This window comes from Alexandromys fortis, unplaced genomic scaffold (genome assembly GCF_014885135.2).
Source record: "Alexandromys fortis isolate MF-2015 unplaced genomic scaffold, M_Fortis_MF-2015_v1.1 scaffold_19, whole genome shotgun sequence".
NCBI classification, from domain to species: Eukaryota; Metazoa; Chordata; class Mammalia; order Rodentia; family Cricetidae; genus Alexandromys; species Alexandromys fortis.
The window spans coordinates 13,612,337-13,627,472 of record NW_026067890.1 but is presented as its reverse complement, the minus strand read 5'-3'; the positions used below and the strand labels follow the sequence as shown (position 1 = coordinate 13,627,472).

The 15,136-nt window shown below is 43.7% G+C and overlaps 1 protein-coding gene across 2 annotated transcripts in view; it reads right to left on the bottom strand.

Moving 5' to 3' along the window:
* Positions 1–15,136, bottom strand: part of Col25a1 (collagen type XXV alpha 1 chain) — a 373,530-nt gene that overhangs the window by 193,443 nt on the left and 164,951 nt on the right. The gene's annotated exons all lie outside the window — the stretch shown is intronic.

Genomic DNA, 15,136 nt, shown 5'->3' with positions numbered 1-15,136 from the left:
AGTATAGTTCCATTTTTTTTTACTGGTTGTATAATGGCTGCTACATAGTTTCTCCATTTCCACTCCCTGCTTTGCACCACCAGATTTAGGAAAGGGACCCAGGGTTTGTGAAGGTCAAAACTCTTCCAGCACAGCTAAACTCTATTCCATCCCCACCACTGGTCTAGACAATCATCTACCACAAAACACTACAAAATCAGAATTTCTACTCATTCCATTTACATACCATCAATACAGAAAAGATTTGCTAAAGCAAGGAGTTGAGGTGTCATTTTTCTGAAGGTCTCAAAAAGGACCAAATCTAAATAACTATTATTTATCTTCAGTCAGGTTCAACATGATTCTTCTGGAACTATTGGATAGCAATTAATTAAACACATACACAAAAAAAGGAATGTATTTGAAAGATATTTCTGTTAAATGTGAATGGAATGGAATTCCTTGATATCACCTGAATAAGTTAATGACCCCCATTAAATGCCTTGTGTGTATGTAAGTGGTCACTTCTAAGTTTGATTTTTCTATAAAGACAAAATCATTATCTCCTAATGAATAGTTAGCCTCAATGGTGATGCAATTCAAAAAGTAGAAAAACAAACAACAAATAAACAAAAAACATCCTTGACCTTTTTATTTCAGTGAGTTGCCTCTAAGGACAACCAAGCCAGACTAGATCAGATTTAGTGCATCAAATTCTAGCCAATTTCACTTCAAGACAATGTTCTCAATTACACTACTTCTATCTGCATGTCCTGAGGTAAAAATAGCTTCTACTGAATTATGGCTCCAGTGAACAGAAGAGAGTAATCAGCCCGCAGCGAGGACAGAGGGCTTATAATACTTGCTGGGAGAAAAAGCCAAGGAAAACAGAGTACTGCCTGCTGCCAAAAAAATGAACTGCTGAGTAGAGCTCATGGCTTCTAAACCCCAGAAAGTTCCAGAGACACGGTGACTGTCATCATGAGTCTGAGTTATCATCCCATCAGATGCTACCATGAGTGGTGGAAACACTAGTGGGCCACCCAGCTTCTCCTCTAGCCTCACACAGGGAAGTATATCCATTTGTGTTGATAGCAGGGTAAAAAATAATTATATATAATCACGCCCTAAAATCAACTGAAGATGTTAGGAGACCCAGATTTACAGCAAAAACCCAAAAGTAGGCTTTTGGGTTTCTTTCTGTATTCTAGAAAAAGAGGAGAATTCATGCACACTCATTCCCAAGGACTGGGACAGGAAAATCAAATAAGTGAACAAACATGATAGGACCTTCCTTTATGAGACAAATATATATTTATACACTTGCCCAAACTCACACATGGACCTTTGTATTGACAGACTCCAGGATTTATAACGCCTTGAGATTAGAACTCAGATGTTTGGTATAAAATCACTTAAACCAGTGAAACTTAGCAGGCCTATGTGTGACTGACATGATTAATATTAGGAGCCACTAACTGTTTTTCAAGCAGGGAATATAAAAGTTCTAAGAATTGATGCATAATTCAAGTGATAACAAGAACAATCCACATTTAAACTCATAGAAGAAGAAACTTAGTATTCAAAGGTAAGGAGACAGCGTCAGGAAGACCAGAGGCTCAAATACAATCAGAGACATTCTGACTGGCTGCTCACTTGCCAATAAATAATAACTAACTTATCTACTGGGGATTAGCTTACTTTCTTTTCTCTACGAAGATGCTCCCTTAAAACAGTAAAGTGCATGAAGCTAACACAGTAAGTTTATTATGCTTTTTGAAGAGAATCTAAACTAAAAGGAAATCCTCGCAAGTTAAGAAAGTGATCAAAGAAGCAAACTTTGTCTTCAGGAGACACCCAAAAGCCAGAGTCATGTTATTTCTTAACATGTCTTCTTCGAATATTCAATCACAAATCTTCTAGAAATCAATCAAATGTCACAGCGACTGTGGAACAAAAGGTAATGGAGAGGATGATGTCTCAAAGATGGCACCCGCTGAAGATGACAGAGTTCTATGAAGGATATCATAATATTTGAGAGCCAGCGAAGTCACACCAAGTTGTAAGGTGAGAGTCTAAAATAAGTTTTGACTCTATGAAAAATATTGGATTGAGAGAGAGTATATTATAACAATAACTGGATGGAAAAGCCTAGAGTGAGTGACTCCTTACGTGAGAGAAGCAAGCTAGAGGACTGAACAAAATTCTCTACAACACCTACATATCTTGTTGACAAAAAGTAACCCGAAGTTTGAAGAAATCCAATGTACAGATAAAAACACTGGTCTTCCCTCTGATTTTAAGATCATACCCAAAAGAGAAAACCAGAATAGAAGAGATGAGCCGGATAATGAACGACTGCAAAGCAGCAAGAAAGATAAAAATTCCCAGACCAAACTCACGGTAAGAGCTGAGAAGCTGGGCAGTGGTGATGCATGCCTTTAATCCCAATCCTCAGAAGGCAGAGGCAGGTTCCAGGACAACCAAGGTGACACAGAGAAAACCTGTCTCAACAACAACAACAACAACAAAAACCCAAGGGTGTGGGGAAGGGGAACTGAAAAAGGTAGTGACCTTATCCACCCATAATAAAGGATAATGCTGTCCAAACTCTTGTTGTTTTTGCTGTTAAATGTTTTATTTTGAAATTAGCTTAATAATTGGGCTTCCATAAGGCTTCTCCATACACCCTTAGTTTTAGCTATCCCATCCACTCCCCTCTTCTCTCCCTAACTCACCACCCCCAAGCCTGCTGAATCTCTTAACCCTCGTTATTGCTCCTCTTCTTTCTTCTTACCTGTGTTCTGTTATCCCACAACTGGGAAACAACCAGGTTGTGGTCTCCTGAATGGATTTTTGTATGCTCCTCCTTTGGGTTAGCCCTGTCCTTTACACTCCTTGATTTCGCCCACACCCTTCCCTGCCTAAGCCTCCCTGTCTCCTCCTCGCCTTCCTGCTTTCATTTCGCCTGTACTCCACTATCTTCCTCCCTTCACATGCCCCCCAAATCCCTCCCCCCATAGTTTTCCCCCTCAACTTATGCTCCAATTTAAATATGCAGATAAAATACGTGCAGGTAAGCTCTGTGTATGAGAGAGAAGCGGCAGTGTTTGCCGCTCGGTATCATTTTCTTTCCAGCTCCATCTATTTACCTGCAAATTTCATGATTTCACTCTTCTTGATAGTTGGGTAATACTCCACTATGTACACATGCCACACTCTCCTTGCCCAAGCTGTCAAAGCAAAGGGGAGAACTGGGGACTGAGCGCCGGTCAGAGAGGAAACAAGTAAGCAGTAGCTCTCAGATGCACAAGAACTCCTGCAACTATCATGTGGGAGTAGGGAGGCCTGGAGGAGACATCAGTGCATGCTGGAATGCTCCTCCAGGCACTCTGGGGTGCCCCTCCAGACATGCTGGGGTGCTCCTCTGGGCACACTAGGGTGCTTCTCCAGACATGCTGGGATGCTCTTCTAGACACTCTGGGGTGCTCCTCCAGGCACTCTGGAATGTCCTCTAGGCACTCTGGGGTGCTCCTCCAGACACGCTGGGGTGCTCCTCCCTGGACTAGCACTCTGACAGCTGCAGCTGTTGATAGGGAAGCACCTGCCTGTCCACCGAGGTGATGGCAGGTCATCCTTCTTGTACCACCCTCTTCATCTTCAGCAGCCTAAACCAGGCTTTCCTTCAGATGTTTGAATTAACCTTACAAGCACATGCAGATCATTTTCAGAATCCTCCCNNNNACCCCCCCCCCCCCCCCCCCCCCCCCCGCTCAGGCCTCCTAGAATTCCTTCAAGGTGGCCCAAAGCTTATTGTTCTACAAATAGAATCAAGAGGTTTATACAGCAAATGCCTGCCTAAAATGCATGCCCTCTATGATCATAAAATGTCTTTGTGTCAACATACTCAGGAGCTTGTACGCAACCTAAACAGTTCCATACTGAGCTTGACAGTCAGAGCACCCTGGTTGCCAAACTGGGTTGCAACTGTTTGGAGTCAGAAGTTTACCAGCTAAAGCAAGTTTAGAAAGTTCCAGATTTTAGTATGCGCTCTGTGTACAAGTACCCCTACAGCCAACACCATCTTCTCTGTGCACCCTTCACTCCACACTCAGACCTGTGGCTTGTCCTGCTGCTGATCATTGTTAAACCCTGCACTCTACAGACTGAGAGGCTGGACACGACCACCCGCAGAAATGTCCCAGGATGCTTCACTTCATCACTATCCTTCCTTGTATCTCAGAGGCTGGCTGTAAAGGTTTATTCTCTGCCCCATCACCATGTGTGAGCAGTCAAATGTCATCGTTAGCAATTGGCCCAGAGCTGCTTGTTTCGTATTTAGAGAATACAACCCCTGGTCTATTTGGTACCTGCTAGCTTACTTCATTGCAAGTAAACATTTAAATAAACATTTCTTTTATTACTCATGTATTCACGTCCCTAGATTTTGTCCCACCAGGACTCTAGTCTTATACATTGTTAGACTAAGAAAAATATATAAATCAATAATCTGTCAGTACAATTGCTCACTGTATTTTAGGGTAGTTTTGCTAGATTTGCATTTGAGAGAGTGTCTGGCTATATAGACTGACTTGGAAGGTGCATGCTACTTAGCCCAGGTTGGCCACAAATGCCTGTCCTCTTGCCTCAGCCTCCTAAATGCTAGGATTAGAGTATAATCCGCAGCAACTGGCTGTACTTTAGCCATAAACAACCACCATGATGCTGCAGAGCTTCTATTTTTATGCTCTAAGTAGGTCATATGTTTTTAATAAGTTGTGAACATTTACAGTGTAAAATGGTCCTTTACGGTTAGAAAAGTAGTCCTCTCAAAGTGCTTAGAGAACTTTTTAAAATAAAATTTAAAAAGCCAATGTTTAATTTTGTGGATTTTAAAAAAAATGTTATTTTCAAATTTTTATAGGAAAAATTTGATGATTCCACATAAAACTTCTAAAACCTAAAATATAAATTGTGTTCACTGAAGATAGTTATTTGCTTTGTTTTGTTTAATGCGTGGGAGTATATGGTTCGATGGCAGAGTGCTTGCCCTACATGCAAAAAATCCTGGGTCTGATCTCTACCTTCCCAAACAAATGCGACCCACAGAAGGTGTGAAGAGAGAGGAAAGAACCCTCTTGGGTGGTGAATAAATGTAGATTTGTTAACAACAGACCACATAAAGTCAGCTGAGAGGTCAAAGGCATGGTTAGCCTTTACACGTAAAATACAATACATTCCTGGAGGAGCATCCAAACCATTCTAAAAGTCGTTGGTCTGGAAGAAAATGGAACAGTTATTCCAGAACATACTTATTAGGTGAGTTCTTAAACAGCAATGATTCTTTTCTGGCAAAGGGAATTATGTTTTTTTTTTAAAAACTATCAGAGGTATGACTCTTGCTTTAGCTAGTCATTTTTAAATAAAGCAGAGATATAATAATTGTCATGATTTTAATATATGTAATATAATATATGTAATATATAATATGTAATTTTTATATATATTATTTATTATTATAAATAAATGCAGGGGACCTGCCATGACTGAGGCAAGTGTAGTTCCCACAGCTTTCCTATGAGAGGACTTCCATTTCTGATCAGTTTCTCTCTTAGATGGAGGTCAATGGTTCCAACCTCCTAGACTTCCAACCAGCCATTCAGTTCTAACCTCAGGTTAATCAAAGCATTTCATGTTGACCCAGAATCAACTGGGATTTATAGATTGTATAGCTAGGAACACACACACATACATACACACACACACACACACACACACGACACCTGGAGACTCAGAAGAACATACTAAAAATGACTATGCAAATGAAAGAAAGATTCCTAAGTCCAGTGCAAGCAAACTTCTAGGGCGTCCATATAGATTTTTTCCATCCAGATATGGAATTCCAGTAAATGATTGGTGTTTCGCTCTTCAGATAATAAATATGGAGCCGCCAGTAGAAAGACAGCAGCTCGCTGACTGGAACGGGGCTGACGGAGCGCAGTTGTTATTTCTATCATTCTGTCCCCACACGTAACGTGTTTCATTATTAAGCTACCAGAGTGCTTTGCCCCGTGATCCTATAGGGGATTTATCATGGCAGCTTGTTTCTTTGAGTTTCTAGCCACAGGGGAGAAAGCTGCAAGACATGGTGGCAGAGGAGCAGGAAGCAGGCGTGCGTCTTTGTAGATTATGTACCACCTAACAAGGGTTTTTTTAAAAGGGTTCGTTACCAAGTTCCAGGAAGAAGAATTAGATGATCTCATTAGCTTGCATTTTTTTAGCAGACTCTCTGGTAGCTGACAAAGGTTTTAAAGGGTTGGTAAACAGAAAGAATGAACCAGAAGCACAATGGAGGGAGATAGTAATTTGAGTTCTTTTGTTTTTACAACGTGATTAGCATAAGACAATCCAGAAAATGGAGCAGGTTAACTAGGCCTTTGTACTATGATGCCCTGTGACATCAGAGGGAAAAAAACTTGTAAAGAAAATGTTATGACAATAAATACAGAAGAGAATGTGATGGTGTTTGAGGTTTCTTTCTCTGTCTGGCTGTCTCTGTGTCTGTCTGTCTGTCTGTCTGTCTCTCTCTCTCTCTCTCCCTCTCTCTCCTGGTTTTTAAATTTAGCAATAGGTAGGTGTCAGAACATGGTCCAAGGATGGAATTCTAAGCACTTGTGAGGAAACGCCAAGAAAACAAGAGTCTTGTGGCCTCAGCTCCTTCAAAACCCGGAACTGTTCTTAGAATGTGTTTTCAGGCTCCTCCCAGGCGTAGCAGGTAGGCGTGAGCTTACCTCAGCTGCTACTATTCATGTGCCTCTATGGAAAATCATGTTTTTTCCCACATGCAGCTTGTCCTTGTGACTGTATACTTTACTCCAGGGGACTCTTCTTAAACCTCAGAGTATAAATTGTCTGATGCTCTGAATAAAACTGGCTATTACATGACCCTTTGTCCTGCCTCATTTTAGGCCTCAATCTCCCAGGCTCACACTGACAACTACAGTGTTAAATAGGTTCATTAGGTATCTTTTAAAACATAAAAGAAACCACCATAATTGAGATGATTAGAAAATACACATTAAGTTCCTTAAATAGTTAGTGTGTAAACTAAGTTCAATAGGATACATTTTCACATATACTTTTATCTTTAGTCCTGTTTGAGTGGTAACAAAAATGAAGAAATTGGGAACTTAATCCATTTTGACATGACCTATATCCCATCCACATGCATATTTGTGAATATACATGACCTGATCAGGTTCAGTCTGCTCCCATGAGCAGACACCTCATTATACAATCATTAGTATGGGATTGTTAAGTTCTGCTGGTACGCTTTGAAGTCGGTTGTTAATACTAGCGTGAGAAAGGATCGCTATGAATATAATAAATCCTCTAGACATCTGACTGGAAGTTACTGTTCTCTGAATATATTATGCTAAAACAAACATGGGCATATCAAAAGCAAGTCTTGACTGTTAAAACATTTGGAGTCAAAGTGTGAGCGGCTCATGCCATTAGCACTGCACGTGAATGTTTGGCTTGTTCCTGGGAAGACGGAAAGAATAACATTAGCTTGTACCTAACGGCCTCATGATGCAGATGGCAATGGTCATACCATGGTCACCCACAGGACAGAGGAGAAGCAGCACAGCAGAGAGGAGACCTCTTCACTCGACCCAGAAACAGTGTGCAAAGGGATGAGACAGCCAGAGTAAGGAACAAACACAGCCAGCCCTGAGCACTGCCGCTAACCATGTAGTCACTGACAAAGGACTTATATTTGCAATGGGGCTGGATGAGTGCCATTGGCAGAGGTTCCTGAACCCTTCAACTTGAAGCTATTAGGCAATTCTCTGGGAAGTCACAGGAAGGAACTAAATATCGGCTACCTGGATGATGCCCTCAAGAAAGTCACATGATACAAAACCCAACAGGGCAGCAAGGAGTTATGAGTCTTCTACAGAAGCCGGGGCACGTGATGATAAAAGGAAGGGGGAGGGGGTAAATAAAGGTACTGAAGGTAATATTTGACAAAGTGAGTCAAGATGGTAGGTTTAGAGGATGGCCGGAGGGTGGGGGGCAAATTGGCAAAGTCAAACAGCAACAGGCCATCTCCAAATTAGAGCCTTGTAACATTAAAGTGTTGATAACAGTACATGCAGGTGTACACACCAGTAAGTTCAACAAGTCTTCCCTGTTATCTACACAAACATCAGGTGTCAGTCTTGGAAGCAGTAAGAGAACATTAGCATGTTAATACCAACTAAATCCCCTGCAGAGCATGGAGCTTTTTGTAAGACAAGAGGCACCAGCCTTTAGAATAAAAAAAAAAAAATGCATCTGTTCAGAGAACACTATTTTTTTTTATATATTTGGCATATAGAGAAACTGGAGGTCAGTTTCATGAATACGGTTATGAATTTCTACCCACTGAGTGGTATGAATATTTTAGCCAGTATATAAAACAACAAATCCCCAAACAGAGACCAGATCAACTGAGATTCCACAGCTCTTCCTCCTATCTAATTGTAACCCATGAAATCTTTTCAGGTTTTTCCACCGACACATGGTACCTTGATTCAGAATTTCCACTACAAATATTGATTTGAGCCATCTTTGAAAGAAGGAAACAGCAGAATCCTGGCTAGAAAACCAGACTCCATGTACCTTGCTGTTGTTGAGTTTTACAGAACTGTATGCCTGTATTCTGCAAGATGGAAGGACTATCCAGAACTCTGTGTTACCTGCGAACACCACGCTTCTTGGATAAACAAAGACCATTTCCACTAAACAAGCACACTTGCTGTCTAGAGTGGCAGATAGCAAGTGTGGTTGTAAGAGTAGTAACCCATGCAAATGCCAGTTAAGTGTGGTTGTAAGAGTAGTAACCCATGCAAATGCCAGGTCAGTTTGCTGACATTCTGGCCAAGGGGCAAGTGTTTTCATTCTACAGGCGTAATAGTGATCGCCAGGGCCTGAGGAAGGAACGGGTAAAGGTGGTGCAGCAGAGTGCAGTAGTCAGAAAGCCAGTCGGGGCTCACAATGCCGTTAGATTTTTCAGGACTGTGGCCGGAAGTAGGGTGTGGTGATGAACAGAAGCAATTATACTGCGCTTCCCGCTGGCTCGGCTAACCCCTTGGACTGATGGCTGCAGCTGAGAAATTCCAAAGGGATTGAGGAGGGGAAGTGCTCAGGCTATGATTGCAGGCGCCCAAATCCCTCTGGAGCCCCAATCATTCCCCCTGGGTATACGCAACCATGAAGCCCAGTTGTTTGATCTTACGACACACTCCGCTCCCTCGTGGAGAGATGGGAGGCTCCGAGGAAGTAAGGATGCTTGGAGTCAGTAGTGTCACAAGTTGTAATGAGCAACAGTTGGCCTTTGGTCAGAAGTTATAACCGGACGGGGCAACTTCGTGTTCTAGAACAATGTAAACAACTGTCTTTTACACACATCTTGTTGTGTTTACGGTGCTACGAAATATTGCTGCAGTGACAAAATAATGCCAAACGGCTGGCAATGTCCTTACACGCTTTCCCAATGTGTATTCACATACAAGGATAAACTCCATTAATTCCACCCTAACTCTCCTATTAGGTAACATATTCAAACACTGACCACTAATTAGAAGAAACCAGGTCCAGGTAACTATTCAACAACTTCTGTCTTCATATAAAGACTTCTCCGGTTTGGCCACTGGGAGTAGATGTTGAACTATGATTGACAAGACGTTCTTTAAAATGTCTGATTAGAAGGAGTCACTGCCTGGCAGGATCTTTTTACTATTATTGTGTCATGGCAGCAATCAATGATGAGATGCGATTTGATCGGATTAAAAGCAGCACATGGCCACCCTTGGTAGTGTTGGGTGTAGTGCTGAACCCGCGTGCGCTGTCCGTTGTGTAAACCCAGAGCCTGGAGCTGAGCGGAATCCTATCAAAGTCTTCTCTGCGCGCCCCACCTGCCCGAGGGTGACACACAGATCATCGGATGTTAGCCCCAGTGACAGCTGCAGAAACTTACTCAGTGAAGTTAAAATAAGCAGCAAGCTGGACCTGTGGTGATGGAAATGTCTGGATGTCTCTCTCTGTCTCTCCATCTCCGTTTCTGTCCCTCCTTGTGGTGTGTGCACATGCACACATGTGTCTGGGTACACATGCATGTCAGTGTGGAGACCAAAGGTCAACCTTAATGCCACTTCTCAAGAGGCATCCGCCTTGTTTGTGGAGACATGGTTGGTTTCTCATTTGCCTGGAGTTCACCAGTTACGCCAGAATATCAAGTGCCACCAATGCCACCTGTCTCTGCCTTCCAGCTCCGGCATTACGGAGCACACGGCCACATGCAGCTCTTCTTGACAGATTCTAATCCTCATGCTTACACAGCGAGCACTTTGCTGCCTGAACATTCTCCCTGGCCCCTGAACACTCATTTTTTTTCTTAAAAAAAAAAAAATGGAGTAAATGAAGACCAAACCCAGAGCTGTCTGTCACAAAGTCAGCCCTAAAGCACTGGTTGCTAGGCAGTTTGAGAATACACCCACCCAGGCCCCGCCCCCATATAATGACCACGCTTGCCACTTTCCTGGAGCTGCTGGATCTCTGCACAAAACAAGCACTAAAAGGAGTGCTTAGCCTATCAGAATATCTTTCAAATTCCCAACCCTCAGCCTGTCTGACATATGACATCTATGATCCACTAGTGCCTATAACATACCACTTGGTAAAAATTCAGAACAGCACCGCCCCCATTCCCACAATAGTGGAGTTCTTTAACGCCATAACTGTATACTTATTTACAAGTCTCTCTCCAGCTACTGTTCACACACGTGAGAACCGGGAGCCCCCCAGATTTATCTCTGAGCCCGAGAGTCGAGGGAAATGCCAGCACACGGATGGTCTGTGAATCTGTGTCTATGAGAGGATGCGTTCAAAACTGGAGCTAATCCCATTGTGTCGCTTGGAAGTTCCCAGACGGCGACACTCTTACTCCTACACAGTGCTTGGGAGATCTTCTCAGGATTCCCCTGCATACAGGTGTGGCCTGTCACATAGAAACCCAGAGATACCAAACTCCCAACCCCAACAGGCCTCTGGGCATCTGAGGTCTTTGTCTTCCTCCTGTCACTTAAGGTACAAGGTCACATGAGACCACCCTATGGGCAAAAAAAAAAAAAAAAAAAAAAAAACCACTAATGGTTAAAAAAAAAAAAGTTTGGAGGCCCAGGTGCGATTCTGTACACCTTCAATCCCAGCACTCAGGAGGCAGAAGCAGGTGGATCTCTTTGCATATGAGACCAACCTGGTCCACCAAGGGAGTTTTGTGATAGGCTGGGCTACTTAATATGACCCTGTCAAAAACAAAAAAACAAACAAACAAGCTCTTTCATCTGACTCACTATAGTAATCATGTTTAGAATGTGTGTTTTTAAATGTCCACACCTTTTGAGCACGTACAATCAATGAGAAGAGAACCCATGGCTCCCACCCAGTCCCCTACCATTCCAGTTTTGATTAGGAATCTTTCAGTTCAAATATAGTACAAGTCTTTGGGTTTTAGAGAAAAAAAATGGCGAAAATATTTTTATCCTTACAGCATTCTAAAATTAGAACACGACGGAGGTTCTTTCCCCCCAGTGGACAGTTCTCTTGCCAGAAAGGAACTTCCATTTGGTTTCACTGACGGCCATTTAGGACATGGGGAAGCATAGTAGAATAGTTTCCCTACAGGAGAATGTATTCTTCATGTTCCAGGGCAAAGTTGTTGTTTTCTTTTCCAGGGAGTAGTTTGTGCGCCGTGTTTAGGCCACACATGAAAGTAATCTGGTCCCCGTGAGACTGCCTTTGGCGGATGGCTGCCTGTTTGGAAGCCAAGATTATGGTAATGATTTAAGAAGGGAAAGAAGCAGAGGGGAATAGAAGGAAGAGATGGAAGAAAGAGGATTAGGAAGGTGAAAACTTTCCCCAGTTCGGCTCAACAGAAAGTACATCTAGGAAAACTGAGAGGAGTGGCCAATCTCAAAGCCAAAGGCCTTAGGGTAGAGGAGCCGACATTGAGTATTGAGTATGTTTTAGCTGGATAGACCAAAAGGAACGCCCAACTCAAAACCTGTGCTCCCAAGTTCATGTCGCCCTCTCCCACTCAACACCCAGAAGCCCGCGGGGACTTGTCCCACAGCTTTCGGTGGCTCCCCAAGACCAGCTGTGGAGGACTTCAGTAGCTTGGATGCAGGCCAGCACAGCAAGCCCCATGCTGGATTTGGGAAACTAATCCCCCCCCCCATTATTGCTTTTTCACAGGTGGACACCTGCCCTTTCCCTTTCCCAAGGCCTGATGACATATTAAAGGCCTCCCAAACTCAATAGTGCCTTCGGATCGCTGCCTCTGAAAGAAGATGAATGCGACCATGAAGCGCCAGTAATGAGTTAGTGGGATATTTAGTCTAGGGAACCAGCACTCGCAACAGATTGATCATTTGTGACAGGCAAGCTAAAAGGCGGGTGGTGGAGGGGTGGGGAAAAACAAACGTAAAAATTTTAAAGTTATCAAATTGTCAGAAACAAGTTAACTTCTAATTCTACTGTGGTGAACCAGATACCTTCCTATGCATGACTGAAGATTTAAAAAAAAAAAAAAAAAAACTTATCATGAACTCAATGGGCGTCTGTTGGGCTACTGTCTAATCCCAACTCCATCGGCTATGTGATTCCCTCTAAATGTGGTTCATCTGAGTCTCAGCTTGCTCATCCAGAGACACGGGCCACCTGGTCTTTCTAATCTTACACAAGCACAGGCTACAGATGACGAGGAAACCAAGAACAAGGTTGTATTTTGACAAAACTGCCTCGCGGTTGAGGAAGCCATTTACAGTGTACAGTGAGATTATATATGAGACGGACGCTCTGTGGCTAACTGCACAAGACAAGTAACCCCTTCCCTTGATGCTTTAACTGCTCTAAGAATATTTCAATACTAAAATTTCAATATTTTTATATTCTCCAAGAAAGCGACAAACATCCAAAGGGGGTGGCTCTTTAAAGCGAACAGTACTTAGTTACTTGAAAAATTTGGTTGTCTTTCATGCCAACTTTAGATTGTTTATTCAAGTCAGAGCATCTGGGACTCAATCAACGAAGGGCGTCCCAGGAGCTGAGCCTGCTGAAGCCCAAAGATGAATGTCAGCGCACACGTGTGACGTAAGTGACAAGGAAATGGAGCTGAAGGGGAAGCAGAGCATATACCGTGATCCCAAGAAGAGCAGGCTGAGCTGCGTAAAATGAGATGCGTGTAGTTACCTAGCCTCTTCTCTGGGACACACAGGGGACACCTGGGAGGGCGTTGGCTGGGAGCTCTGGAGATGGCGGGCTTCTGAAGATTTGAAAACACATTTTTATTTATTTGCCTCACGAACTTACCTGAAACAGATAAACATCAAAGGGCACATACTTAAAGAAAAATGAGGTAACTATATCATAGAAAATCTAGGAAATGGAAAGAAGTAATTGGACAGGAATGCTTCACTTCTCCAACCTGGGCATTGTTGACATGGGTGTATTTGGACAGCCACATGTGACAAGCTTGCTTTACACGTGCGACGCTGTGATCCTTTAACGTCTCTCGCCCCCAGCATCCTCACTGCTCATCAGTTAGTCCCTTTGCTCTTACTTAGTTGCTCTCCTCAGCCACACTTGGTTAAGTAGATATTTCTTCTTAGAATGAATTAACAATCCTTATAGATTTTACTCCTGAACGTCTTGTTGAACACACAGTTGACGATAGTCAATGATATATTAACGTTCCCGGGCATGCAGGGTTTTATTTTTCTATGCTATGGTCTGATTCCTTGGGGGAGGAGAATCAAAGAGGTGACAACAGCTGAAGATGGCCAATGCCCTGTTCTGTGAGAACTAACACACATGACCCTCATCATTTTTGCAAAACATGTGCACGAACTAACTTGTTGCTAGAAGTGCTAGGATTTCTAGTCCTGGTACGTGTGCCGGCATGTGGTTATTTCATTAATTTTGACGCTTTTAGTTACCAGAGGAAAGGTGCTACCTCGCTCCACCTGCTGTTTCTTCAAGCAGGACACCAATTTACCGCTCTCCTCCCTGCAGGCTGCCTCGGCTTCCGTCTTTCCCGCAGGGTGCGTCCCAAGAGCAACGAGCAGTCTTTCTGTCCTTTTGGCGGGCATTTGAAGTCATTCTTATCACTAAGGCTTTCTTTCCTGAGTGGAATATAGCCCAGACAGATCCCAGAAGTCCCAGGTGGTGGGACTTCATGCTCTCTGCCATTACAGCATCAACATGGGTCTCTCTGGTGACTGGTAGTGATTTCACCATGGCTGTCCTTGCCGAGGTCTGTACCACAGATTCACTCACATTCTCAGCTTGCGGGCCCTTCTGCATGCTTCCCCGCCCCCCCCCCCCCCCCCCCCCCCCCCCCCCCCCCCCCCCCCCCCCCCCCCCCCCCACCACCCCCCCCCCCCCCCCCCCCCCGCTTCTTCCTGAAACCTTTGAAGACTCTGAAATGACAAACACCATGACCACTGCACATCCCCAACCTCACCAAGATGTCTTATTTCTCAATACTTGATGTCACAATCGGCACCACAGCTGCCAAGCTAGTCCTTGGCCAGATGTGCTCCATCAGTTGCATAACTCTATAGGGGGCCCACATAAAGCTCCAGCCTGCTCAGCTCTACCCCCACCGCAGGCTGTCCTAAGGCAGCAACACAGGGTGAGATTCAATGGCTTCATCTCCACTTCCTCTATGTCTTACTGCTGGTACCTGCAAACAGGCATTATCAGCTGGAGCTTTTCTCTGATGACAGACTGGGGTCGAGGTACAGTAGAAGAAGAAGATAGAAGAGGGGCTCAGCGAAGAGCAGAGAGGAGAAAAGGGACAAGAGAGAGGGGGAGGGCAAGGCAGGCAGGGGCTAGAGAAGGGGGAGAAACCGATTGACCTATTAAGACCTTGTTCTCTTGCCTCAGAAGAAATAAGCCCCTTTAATACTATCTAACTCCTATCTGCCATTTCTGGGGCAATTCCTCCCTTGAAATCACTGTAGGATTTGGAAAGACCAGACATAAGCTCCACGATGGGGATCAAGAGGAATAGCGCATCATTAGAACCATCAGGAGGAATCTAGGTTCA